This window comes from Lepus europaeus, chromosome 5, assembly GCF_033115175.1.
Source record: "Lepus europaeus isolate LE1 chromosome 5, mLepTim1.pri, whole genome shotgun sequence".
Classification (NCBI taxonomy): domain Eukaryota; kingdom Metazoa; phylum Chordata; class Mammalia; order Lagomorpha; family Leporidae; genus Lepus; species Lepus europaeus.
The window spans coordinates 31,932,321-31,944,644 of record NC_084831.1 but is presented as its reverse complement, the minus strand read 5'-3'; positions in this window follow the sequence as shown (position 1 = coordinate 31,944,644).

The window sequence follows — 12,324 nt, the reverse complement described above, 5'->3', positions numbered from 1 at the left end:
CCAGGAGCTTCTTCTGCATCTCCCACGTGGGTGCAGGGGCCCAAGCACTGTGGCCATCTTCCTCTTCCTTCCCAGGCCATTAGCAGGGAGCTGTATCAGAAGTGGAGCAACCCAAGGCATGAACTGGCGCCCATATGAGATGCCGGCAACACAGGTGGCGACTTTACTGGCTACGCCACAGTGCTGGCCCTGTATTATCATGTTTGAAAATAAGGTAACCTCTTCAATTTCCTTTTTTATGTCAAGTGATAAATTTATTCTCTAATAAGAGTCAGAAAAGACTGGATTAGAACAAGGATATGGCTTTTTTTTGTAGACAGTTCTTTGCTTTTACTCAACGTTTTATGAGCTCTACTTTCCCTGCTTCTGCCCATTAGAGCAGGCTCAGCAAACCTCTGATTTGTCTCCCCTAAGGTTATTACATCAGACAAGAGACCTTATCTCCATTGGATTTCCTGTTCCACAGATCTTTTCAGAGTGAGGAATTTAATAGTTTTTGGTAGAATTCCTTTATCTTATTCATGGAGGACAAAATTTAACAAACACTACACAGTCCCAACATCTTTTATGGTCGAGTATCACTCAGCAGTATGAAATGACATAAAATGATCTATTCATTTGCTCAAGCAACACAATTGAGATCAAATCATTCAATATAACTCTTCTCATTTTAAGACAACTATTGAATACTGTATATTTTAGAAATATATATGCACAGATTCTTGCTCATAGATCTTCAAGATGCGAAAACAACAAAAACTACTTCAAAGAGTTGCCTGAGGATCAAATGCATTAAATATGCAAGATGTTGAGAACAGTGCTGTGTGAATATAAGCCATTGTTATTATCTTGCCAGGTGTTGTGAAGATTAAAGTAAATGAGATGTCCCTGAAGAAACACATGGCACAGGGTCTCGCACATAGAAAGTGTTAACTAAATAAATGCTGGCTTTCAGTCTAAACAGACATTTCTGAGATTTCCCATGAGGCCCACACTTTTCTTAGTTCATCCTGCCTTTCTTCACAACACAGGTATATGGGGAACTTGTTACCATATACCCACAGTGTGGGTTTGTGGGGCATTTTTGTTGTTAAAATGAAATTGTGATTTTTTTTCACAGTTATTCTTCAACCAAACAACTCATTTTTCAAAACATATTTATTTATTTGAAAGGCAGAGTTACAGAGGGATCTTCCATCTGCTGGTTCACTTCCCAGATGGCCACAATGACCCTGTGCAGGCCAAAGCCAGGAACCTGGCATTACATCCAGGTCTTCCACATGGGTGGCAGGGGCCCAAGTATTTGGACCATCTTCTAAATAACTCATTTTGGAATCCTTCTAGCTGTTTTGTCCAGTTTGGTTACCTGTGGCCACATTTGGCTATTGAGCCCTTGAACTACAGCTAATACAAATTCAGAAGATCTATATAAATATAAAATACACAACAGATTTAAAACTCCTTATGAAAAAAAGAATGAAAAATCTCATTAATAATTATTATATTAATCACTTTGGAATTTTAATATTTTGAATGTATTGCATTAAATATATAATTAAAATTAATTTTACCTGCTTCTTTCATATATGTGGCTCACATTTCATTTCTGTTGGACACTGCTGCCTTATTTGGTAATAATTTGTGATTGTTTACTCAAGTATTGGCCGTGGTTTTAATGCAGACTTCCCATAATTCAGCTGAATTAATAAATGATGTTTTTAAATATTTGTAAGCATATGTTGATAATATATGTCTACACTGCAGACAGAGTTAGACAGTGAGAGAGCGAGACAGAGAGAAAGGTCTTCCTTCCATTGGTTCACCCCCCAAATGGCTACTACGGCCGGCGCTGCACCAATCCAAAGCCAGGAGCCAGGAGCCAGGTGCTTCCTCCTGGTCTCCCATGGGGTGCAGGGCCCAAGCACATGGGCCATCCTCCACTGCATTCCCGGGCCACAGCAGAGAGCTGGACTGGAAGAGGAGCAACCGGGACAGAATCTGGCGCCCCAACCGGGACTAGAACCTGGAGTGCCAGCGTCACAGGCGGAGGATTAGCCTAGTGAGCCGCGGTGCCGGCCTGCAACTATATTTTAAACATACTTCATGATACCATCTCTTCTTAAAATTTTATTCTGGTGGGACTGGCACTGTGAAATAGTAAGTTAAGCTTCTGCCTGCATTGCTAGCATCCAACATGGATGCCGGTTTGAGTCCCAGCTACTCCACTTCCAATCCACCTCCCCGCTAATGCACCTGGGAAAGCAGTAGAAGATGGCCCAAGTGCTTGGGCTTCTGTACCCATGGCTTTGCATCAGCCCGGCTCCAGCTGTTTTAACCATTTCAGGAGTGAATCAGCAAATGGAAGATCTCTCTCTCTCTCTCTCTCTCTCTCTGTCTCTCCTTCTCTCTGTTGTAATCCTGCCTCTCAAATGAATAAATAAATCTTTAAAAAATAACAGTTGTGGCCGGCGCCATGGCTTAACAGGCTAATCCTCCGCCTTGTGGCGCCGGCACACTGGGTTGTAGTCCCGGTCGGGGCACCGGATTCTATCCCGGTTGCCCCTCTTCCAGGCCAGCTCTCTGCTATGGCCCGGGAAGGCAGTGGAGGATGGCCCAAGTCCTTGGGCCCTGCACCCGCATGGGAGACCAGGAGAAGCACCTGGCTCCTGGCTTCGGATCAGCGAGATGTGCCGGCCGCAGCGGCCATTGAGGGTGAACCAACGGCAAAAAGGAAGACCTTTCTCTCTCTCTCACTATCCACTCTGCCTGTCAAAAAAAAAAAAAAATTAAAAAAAAAATAACTGTTGTAAAACAAAATTTTATTTTGGTTTCTAGACATCTTTATAGATTCAACTTCTCCTAGTTGATTATGTCATTGATTTCAGTATTCATTGTGTCCTGGGTTGTCTGTGTCCTGGGTGCTTCTCCAACACTATACCTGAAACCCTCTTTGGTGACAAAATGCAGCAGGAGTTTTTCTGCCTGGACATTCAGTACTGGCTGCCTTCCAAAGGACCTAGTTCATTTCAGTGAAGGATAATGTGACGATTTAAGCATCAAGGCTGCATTTGGATCATTCTCAGTGACTGCTGAATGTCAGCTTGGCTAACAGCAAAGCAGACATTAACACTTTTCACTGGCTGAGTAGAAGCTTTTCAGAATCTTGAGTTCAATTTAGTCCTAATCACATTATTTTGTATCTTAATCTTATACAAGTAGTCATTCTAAATGAAAACTCTAATAATTTAACATTGTGATCTGTGATTCAACTTTCCTGATTCCTCTTATGATACCAATCTTTTTAATGTGGTACTTATGTTTTTGAGCATACCATCTCTGAGTTTTCATTTACTTTATTTGAATTGTAATACTTTTAAATCTTTAATATATGATATGTTCATACCATATGCTTTCTTAATATCTGATGAGAAAGAGATAAGAAGCCTCTGACATCTGGAGCTATCTCTTTCCAAAATTTATTTTATTTATTTGAAAGAGAGAGAGAGATATCTTCCATCTGCTGGTTCATTCTTCAAATGCTTGCAACAGCCAAGACTGGGCCAGGCTGAAGCCAGGATCCTGGAACTCCCTCCAGGTCTCCCACATGAATGGCAGGGGCCCAAGTATTTGAGCTGTCACCTGCTACCTTCTTGGGCATACATTAGCAGAGAGCTGGAATCAAAAGCAGAGAAGCTGGGACTTGAGCCAGGAACTACAATATGGGATGTAAGCCAGCAGTGACTTAACTGCTATGCCAATCACCTGCCCATAGCGTTGTCTTGGCACTCACACTTGGGCCTTAGCATAGGGGGGAGCTGGCTTGGTACCCACAACTCTGTCATGGGTATTCTTCTGTTGAACATAAAAAAATTTTATGGAAAACAAATATCAGATAAGGCCACTCTGTGATGGTCAGGGAAGCAGGCAAAGCAAGAGCATTCTGTAATGGTGTGTGAGTAGAGTAAAACAAGAGCATAGTCTAAACCACAAAAATTACTCATCATACCCCTTCCTGGATAATGTGAGTGACTAATATTTCTTTATGAAATATAGCATTAACCTACTTTGTTCCTCATGCCTTCTGGGTAGGAATTATTAAGATACTTGGCCTCCTGTTTCCAGAAAACATCCAATCCAGAAGAGAATCCTGCCTCCTTAAATCCTTCCCTATCATTAAACCCAACCCAAACTCTATAATATGTCCTCTGTGAGGCTGGCACTGTAGTGTAGCAGATAAAGCTGCTGCTGCCTGTGGTGCCAGCATCCCATATGAGCACCAGTTTTAGTCCTGACTGCTTCGCTTCCAACCCAGTTCCCTGGTAATGCACTTGGGAAAGCATCAGCATATGGCCCAAGTCCTTGGGCTCCTGCACCCACAAAGGAGACTATGAGGAAGCTCTTGGCTCCTGGCTTTGGACAGATCCAGCTCTGGCTGTTGCAGCCATTTGGGGAGTGAACCAGCAAATGGTAAATTTCTCTCTCTCTCTCTCTCTCTCTCTCTGGAACTCTGGAACTCTGGAACTCTGTCTTTCAAAGAAATAAATAATTTTTTTAAGTGTCTTTGTGACACCCTATTTTTTTTTAAAGATTTATTTATTTAGTTGAAAGACAGAGTTACAGAGAGAGGTTGAGATAGAGAAAGAGGTCTTCCATCTGCTGGTTCACTCCCCAGATGTTTGCCACAGCAGCCGGAGCTGTGCTGATCTGAAGCCAGGAGCCAGGAGCTTCTACTGGGTCTCCTATGTGGGTGCAGGGGCCCAAGGACTTGGACCATCTTGTACTGCTTTCCCAGGCCATAGCAGAGAGCCTGATTGGAAGAGGAGCAGCCAGGACTAGAACTGGCACCCATATGGGATGCCGGCACTTCAGGCCAGGGCTTTAACCCACTACGCCACAGCACTGGCCCCTGTGACACCGTCTTTCTGAGGTGTCTCATGAACCTAATGGCTTATCATCTCCCTCATTGCAATGAACCAATAAACTCGACTTTGATTTGTGTTCTTGGTGGTCTTTGACAGAAAGACATCAATATATACCAAAGTGACCAAACCAAATCATAATTATAATTGTGATGTGGCCCAGAACTTATAAACATTTATTTTCAAATTTTAATGTATACCAGCTTGTTCTCATTAAATTTATCCCATATCTATTACTTTCCTTTGGACGGAAGGCTTATCTGTGGGGACATTGTTGTGGCACAGCAGATTAAACTGCCACCTGCAATGCCAGCATTCCGCCTGGGCACTGGTTTGAGTTCCAGTCGCTCCACTTCCAATCCAGCTACCTGCTAATGCACTTGGGAAAGTAGCAGGATATGGCCCAAGTATTTGGGACCCTGCACCTACATGGGAGACCCAGATGAAGCTTCTGGGCCCTGATTTTTTTTTACAGCCAATTAGGGAGTGAAGCAGCAGACACAATTCTCTGTCTCTCTCTCTGTCTCTCTCTGCCTTTTTAATAAATAAATACGAAGTCCTACCCTTTCCAAGACTTCTGACTTTAACTTTCTTAGTTTTCTTAGTTTCTATTCACAGCTAATAGATGCAAGATACTAGTAGCAATATCTAATTCACCAAAATTATCTAAGTTATCCAAGGACACTATAAGTAAATATAGTCTTGCATCACTTGACAACAGGGATATGTTCTGAGAAATGTGTCATTACGCAATTTTGTTGTTGTGTGAACATGATGGAGTATACTTTCACAAACCTGATGGAATAGCTCACAGCATACCCAGCCCATGTTGCTCCGAGGCCAGAGTTACCTGTGCAGCATTTTATTGTACTGAATGATGTACACAATGGCCAAAATCTGTAGGCATTTGTAACACAAATGAAAGGGTACTGGGAAAGACCAGTATAAAAGATTTTTTTTAAATGGCTCTTGTGTCGAGGGCAGTTACCATTAATGGAATTTGGACAACTGGAAGTTCCTCTGTGTGAGTCAATGAATGGTGATGAGTGTGAACACGAGAACATTTCTGTAGCCTTTATGAACACTGCACACTTACATTACACTAAATTTATTTTTAAAATTTCTTTCTTCAAAACCACAATGCAAATCAAAACCACAATGAGATATCACATCACCCCTGCCAGAATGGCTGTTATCCGTCAAAAAAAAAAAAAAAAAAAAAAAAGAATGGCTGTTATCCAAAAGACAGAGAGCAACAAATGGTGGCAAGGATGTGGAGACGGGAACTCTTATACACTGCTGGTGGAAATATAAATTAGTGCAGACACTATGGAAAACAGTATTGAGATTTCTTTAAAAAACTAGTAGATTTGCCATCAGGGCTGGCGCTGTGGCGCAGCGGGCTAATGTCTTGGCCTGAAGCGCCAGCATCCCATATGGGCGCTGGTTCAAGACCCGGCTGCTCCACTTCCGGTCCAGCTCTTTGCTATTGCCTGGGAAAGCAGTAGAAGATGGCCCAAGTTCTTGGGCCCCTGCACCCATGTGGGAGACCTGAAGAAAGCTCCTGACTTCAGATTGGCACAGCTCCAGCTGTTGCAGCCAATTGCGGAGTGAACCATCAGATGGAAGACCTCTCTTTCTCTCTCTCTCTGCCTCTCCTCTCTGTGTAACTCTGACTTTCAAATAAATAAATCTTTAAAAAAAAAAAAAAGATTTGCCATCAGATCCAGCAATCCCCTACTGGTTATATACCCAAAGAGAAGAATACATTGTATCAAAGAAATATCTGTACCACCATGTTTACAGCAGCATTTTTTTTAAAGATTTATTTTATTTATTTGAAAGAGAGGTAGAGCCAGAAAGAGAGAGAGAGAGAGAGGTCTTCCATCTGATGGTTCACTCCCCCAGTGACTGCAATGGCCAGAGCTGAGTTGATCCAAAGCCAGGAGCCAGGAGCTTCCTCTGGGTCTCCCACGTGGGTGCAGGAGTCCAAGGACTTGGGCCATCTTCTACTGTTTCCCCAGGCCAAAGCCGAGAGCTGAATCAGAAGTGGAGCAACCGAGACTCGAACTGGCACCCATACGGGATGCCTGCTTTACCCGGTTCGCCACAGCACCAGCCCTGTTTTAAATCTTTGTTAAGGGGCCAGCACCGTGGCTCACTTGGTTAATCCTCCGCCTGAGGTGCTGGCATCCCATATGGGCGCCGGTTCTAGTCCCAATTGCTCCTCTTCCAGTCCAGCTCTCTGCTGTGGCCTGGGAGGGCAGTGGAGGATGGCCCAAGTGCTTGGGCGCCTGCACCCGCATGGGAGACCAGGAAGAAGCACCTGGATCCTGGCTTTCGATCAGCACAGCACCGGCTGTAGCAGCCATTTGGGGAGTTTACCAATGGAAGGAAGATCTTTCTCTCTGTCTCTCTCACTGTCTATAATTCTACCTGTCAAATAAAAGAAAAAAAAAACCTTTGTTAAACAAACTGATAGAAATTATATGCTACTTAGTTTTAATGGTTTCATGACTATTTCAAAATTTATGAGTGAAGTTGAACATCTTTTCATTTGATCATTGTTTATAGCCCTTGCCTATTTTCCTGCTGAATGCTTGTCTTTTTACTTTTTATTCGTTGAGCTCTTTGTTTATGGGAGTCTCAAGCCTTTTTTTTTTTTTTTTAATGAAATCAGTGTTATAGAAAGAGAGAGAGGGAGAGACAGGGTGGGAGGAAGATCTTCCATCTGCTGGTTCATCCCGAGATGGCTGCATTGGCTTCAGCTGGGCCAGACTGAAGCCAGGAGCTCCATCTCTCACGTGGGTGGCAGAGGAGCAAACACATTACACGTTTGACTACAATGTAAATTAAAAATAAGTTATCTCAAAATAATAATTATAATAAACATAAACTTTAGCTTGCTGTGACTTTTTTACTTTATAAAGTTTTTAATTTTGTTTACCTTTTTGACTTGTGATAACATTTAGTTTAAAGAACACATGGCACAGCTGTACAAAAATATTTTCCTTCTTTACATCCTTATTCTAGAAACTTTCTATTAAAAATGTGGGGGAGGAGGACGTTTGGTGCAGCGATTAAATTGCCGCTTGGTTATACCCCATCTCATATTGGAATGTCTGGTTTAAGTCCCTGCTGCTCTGCTTCCAGTCCAGCTTCCTGATAAGGCACACCTTGGGAAGCAGCACATGTTAACTCAAGTACTGCCACTCACATATAAGACCTGGTGTTAGTTCTGGGCTCCTAGCTTTGACCTAGCCCAGCCTTTGTTGGTGCAGGATTTTGGAGAGTGAACCTACAGATGGAAGATCTCTGTCTCTCCAGCTTTCAAATACAATGAAAATAAACAAAATGTTGATGCCTAAGGCTATATACATATTTAAACATTTATTTTATTTATTTGAAAAACAGCTACAGAGAGAGGCAGAGCAAGAGAGAGAGGTCTTCCATCCACTAGTTCACTCCCCAATTGGCCGCAATGGCCAGAGCTGAGCTGATCATAAGTCAGGAGCAGGAGCCTCTTCCGGGTCTCCCACGTGGGTGCAGGGGCCCAAGGATTTGAGCCATCTTCTACTGCTTTCCCAGGCCATAGCAGAGAGCTGGATCGGAAGTGGACCAGCTGGGACTTGAACTGGTGCCCACATGGGATGCCAGCGCTGCAGACTGGAGCTTTAACCCGCTGCGCCACAGTACCAGCCCCAAAGGATATATTTTAAAATTTAAACAAATTTTGCACTAAAAATAAGACATGAGGGGTTGGAGGCCTGGGTTGTGGTGGGTAAAGGTGCTGTCTGTGACTCCAGCATCGCATGTGGGAGCCTCTTCTGACTCAGCTCTCTGCTAATGCGCCTGGAAAAGCAGCAGAAGATTGTCCAAGTGTTTGGGCCCCTGCAACCCATGTGAGAGATCTGGATAAAGCTCCTGGCTCCTGGCTTTTGATCAGTGTAGCTCCGGCCATTGTGGCCATTTGGGGAGTAAACCAGCAAATGGAAGGTCTGTCTCTCTAACTCTGCCTTTCAAATAAATAAAAATAAGAAATCTTTAAAAAAAAAAAAAAGACATGGAGCAGGGTGTTGTGGCACAGTGAGTTAAGCTGCTACTTGGGATGCCCACATCCCACCATATTGGAGTGCCAGTTTGAGCCTAGACTTCTCCCTTTCTGATTCAGCTTCCTGCTAATATGCCTGGGAAAGTAGCAGATGATGGTTCAAGTGACTGGGCCCCTGCCACCCACATGGAAATCTAGATGGAATTCCAGGCTCCTAGCTTCAGCTTGACACAGTTGGCTATTGTTGGCCTACACAGAGTCGAGATCATCACTATCACTGTGTTCCACCTCCACACCTTGTGCCACTGGAAGGTCTTCAGAGGCAATAACATGCATGGTGCTCTCCTCTCTGATAACAATGTCTTCTTTTGGAATACCTCATAAAAAAATTGGGCTGAGGTTATTTTACAATTATTTTGTCTCTTTATAAGAAGGCATGTGCTTGAAATAATGAGGAAAAGTATAGTATAGTAAACACATAAACCCGTAACAGTCAATGATTGTTATTATTATCACATATTGTACACGGTACATAATTGTATATGCTATACTTTATAGACTGGAAATGTCATTTATGGCGTATGACTGTATTTGGGGGAGTTACCTAAGGACCCAATGTATGTATAGGTTTTTAGACATTTGTATGGGCATATAAGAGAATTTCACAAACAACATACATCCAATTCAAAAACAGCACTACATGGAGTAAGAAACATTTCAAAAAATCTGTATCATCTCAAATGTTGTCTGTAGACTAGACTAGCTCACTAGATTGACATGTGTGTGATTTGTCATATATTTTAAATTGATACAATTTTTCCCATGTGGATAATATTTTTCATTTATTTTCATATCCTCTTCTAAATTTTTACATTCATAGATACTAATTAAGTGATTTTGTTAAAAAAAATAAAACCTACTTTGGCTATTTCCTGTCAGTAGGAGAGTTACGGGTTCCTTTGCTCATACTTTTTGTCATGAACAGCTTTACCAGTAATTTAATTTTGAAAATACAATAAAAAAAACCTGAGCAAGACAGGAAATATAATTAACTTATAAATTATAATTTATGATTTGGCTTTGCTTTGGATAATAATTACCTAGTCGAATTAATAGAAATGGGCCCTGTTTGTTTCAATATTTGAATCAACGTATAGCATAGCACAGAAGACTGAATGCAAATATTTTCCATCTTGATCATGTAAAAGCAAAACCACAGGTGCAGAAGCTGGGGGGTAAAAGTGGGGAAGAATGCCAATGGGCAGAGCAAATCACTGATACCTGCATTTCACAAAATGAGCAGCCTGGAGATGTTTCTGTTGTTTGGGAGCCATAAGACAATTATGTAATAATATCGGTTAGAGTTGCTGAATTAAGAAGAGAGGATTGAGGCACACATATTTGGTGCTGTGGTTAAGATTCCTCTTGGGATGCCCACATCCCATACTAGAGTTCCCTATTTAAGACCTGTCTACTCCATGTTTCCAATCCAGCTAATTGCTAATGTGCTTAAGAGGCAACAGTTGATGGCCCAGATATCTGTGTTCCAGGCACCCATGTAGGAAGCCAGATGAAGTTACTGACTCCTGGGTTTGGGTTGGCTCAGCCCTTAGCTCTAGTGGGCATTTGGGAAGTAAACCAGTAAATGAAAGATTTCTCTTTCTCTTCTCTCTCTCTCTCTCTCTCTCTCTCTCTCTCTCTCTCTCTCTCTCGCTTTGCCTTTTGAATAAATAAATAAATAAATCTCAAAAAAAAAAAAAAGGATGACCATACTCCTCACATCAATCTACAGATTCAATGTAATTCTTTACGTGGATGCGTTTCAAACTGATGGGCTGACCCCACAACTCATATGGAAATGCAAGGGAACTAGAATAGTTGGAGGACTCATACTATCTGATTTCAAAACTCACTACAAAGCTACAGTAATCAAAACAGTGTGGAAGTGGCATGAGAACAGAGATATAGGTCAATGGAATAGAATAAAGAGCTCAAAAATAAACCCTCATAATATGACCGATTGATTTTTGACAAGGGTGACAAAACAGTTTACTCATAAACTAGAAAATAATTTCATCAAAAAGTACTGCCACAACTAGATACAAAAAAATGGAGTTCGAAAATGACTAGTAATGGGTACAGTATTCTTTTTTAAAAAGGAGCTACAAAAATATATTCTTAAAATTTTCATTTATTTATTTGAGAGGAAGAAGGGAGAGAGAGAGAGGGAGAGCACTCTCATTCACTGGTTCATTTCCCAAATCCCCACAATGGCTGGGGATGGATCAGGACAAAGCTGGAAGCTGGGAACTCAATCCATTTCTCCTACACGTTCAACAGGAACCCGATTATTTGAGCCATCACTGCTGCCTCCCAAGGTCTGCATTAGCAGGCAGCTATAGCCAGGTATCAAGCCCTGGCACTCAATGTGGCACACGCGTGTCTTAATCAGTGTCTTGACTGCTACACTAAATGCCTCTGCTGCCAACGTTCTAATATAGATTCTGGTGATGAGTACTTAACTATATATACATATATGTGTATGTGTGTGGGTATACACTAAAAATCAATGACTTTTTACACTGTGGATGAATTTTATAGTGCATAATCATATGTAAGCAGAGTTTTTTTTTTTTTTTTAAACTTCCTCTGCTTACAATCCTCCGGTGGTTTTCGATTCCTTCTAGGGTAGCTTTCTTGACCAGAGTTGGAAGGAAGGAGGGTTTTACACCTCGGGACATTTGGTAATGTCTGGAAATGTTTGTGGTTGTTGCATTGGCAGGGTGCTACTGGCTTCAAATGGGAAGAGGCCCAGGATGTTACTTAACATTTTAGAATTCACAGGACAGAATTATCCAAACCAAAATGTCACTAGTGCCAAGGTTGCAACATAATGATCTAGAGTAGAGATTCTTACGATGGTCCATAAAGCTCTACCTGAACTGGCACTGGCTGCCTTGTTTGTCACCCGCTCCGCTCTCCCTGTTGCTCATTCTCGGTCACACTGGCCTATTCACTGTTTCTCCAAACACATCAGGGTCACTTCTGCCTTGGAGTCTCAGAAACATGTTATTCCCATTGCCTCAGGGCCTCTTCCCCCAACAACAGGGGAAGTCTTTCAAGTCTTTGGACAAATATCCCTTCTCAATGAGATCTACCTTTACTATCCTATTTGAAATTACAATCCCTGCAAATACTAGCAATCCTCCTTACCCTATTCTATTCTATTCCTTTTTTAAAAAAGATTTTATTTATTTATTTGAGAGACAGTTACAGAAAGAGGGAGAGACACAGAGAGATCTTTCATCTGCTGGTTCTAACCTATTATTTACTTTGCTTATTCATTTATTATGT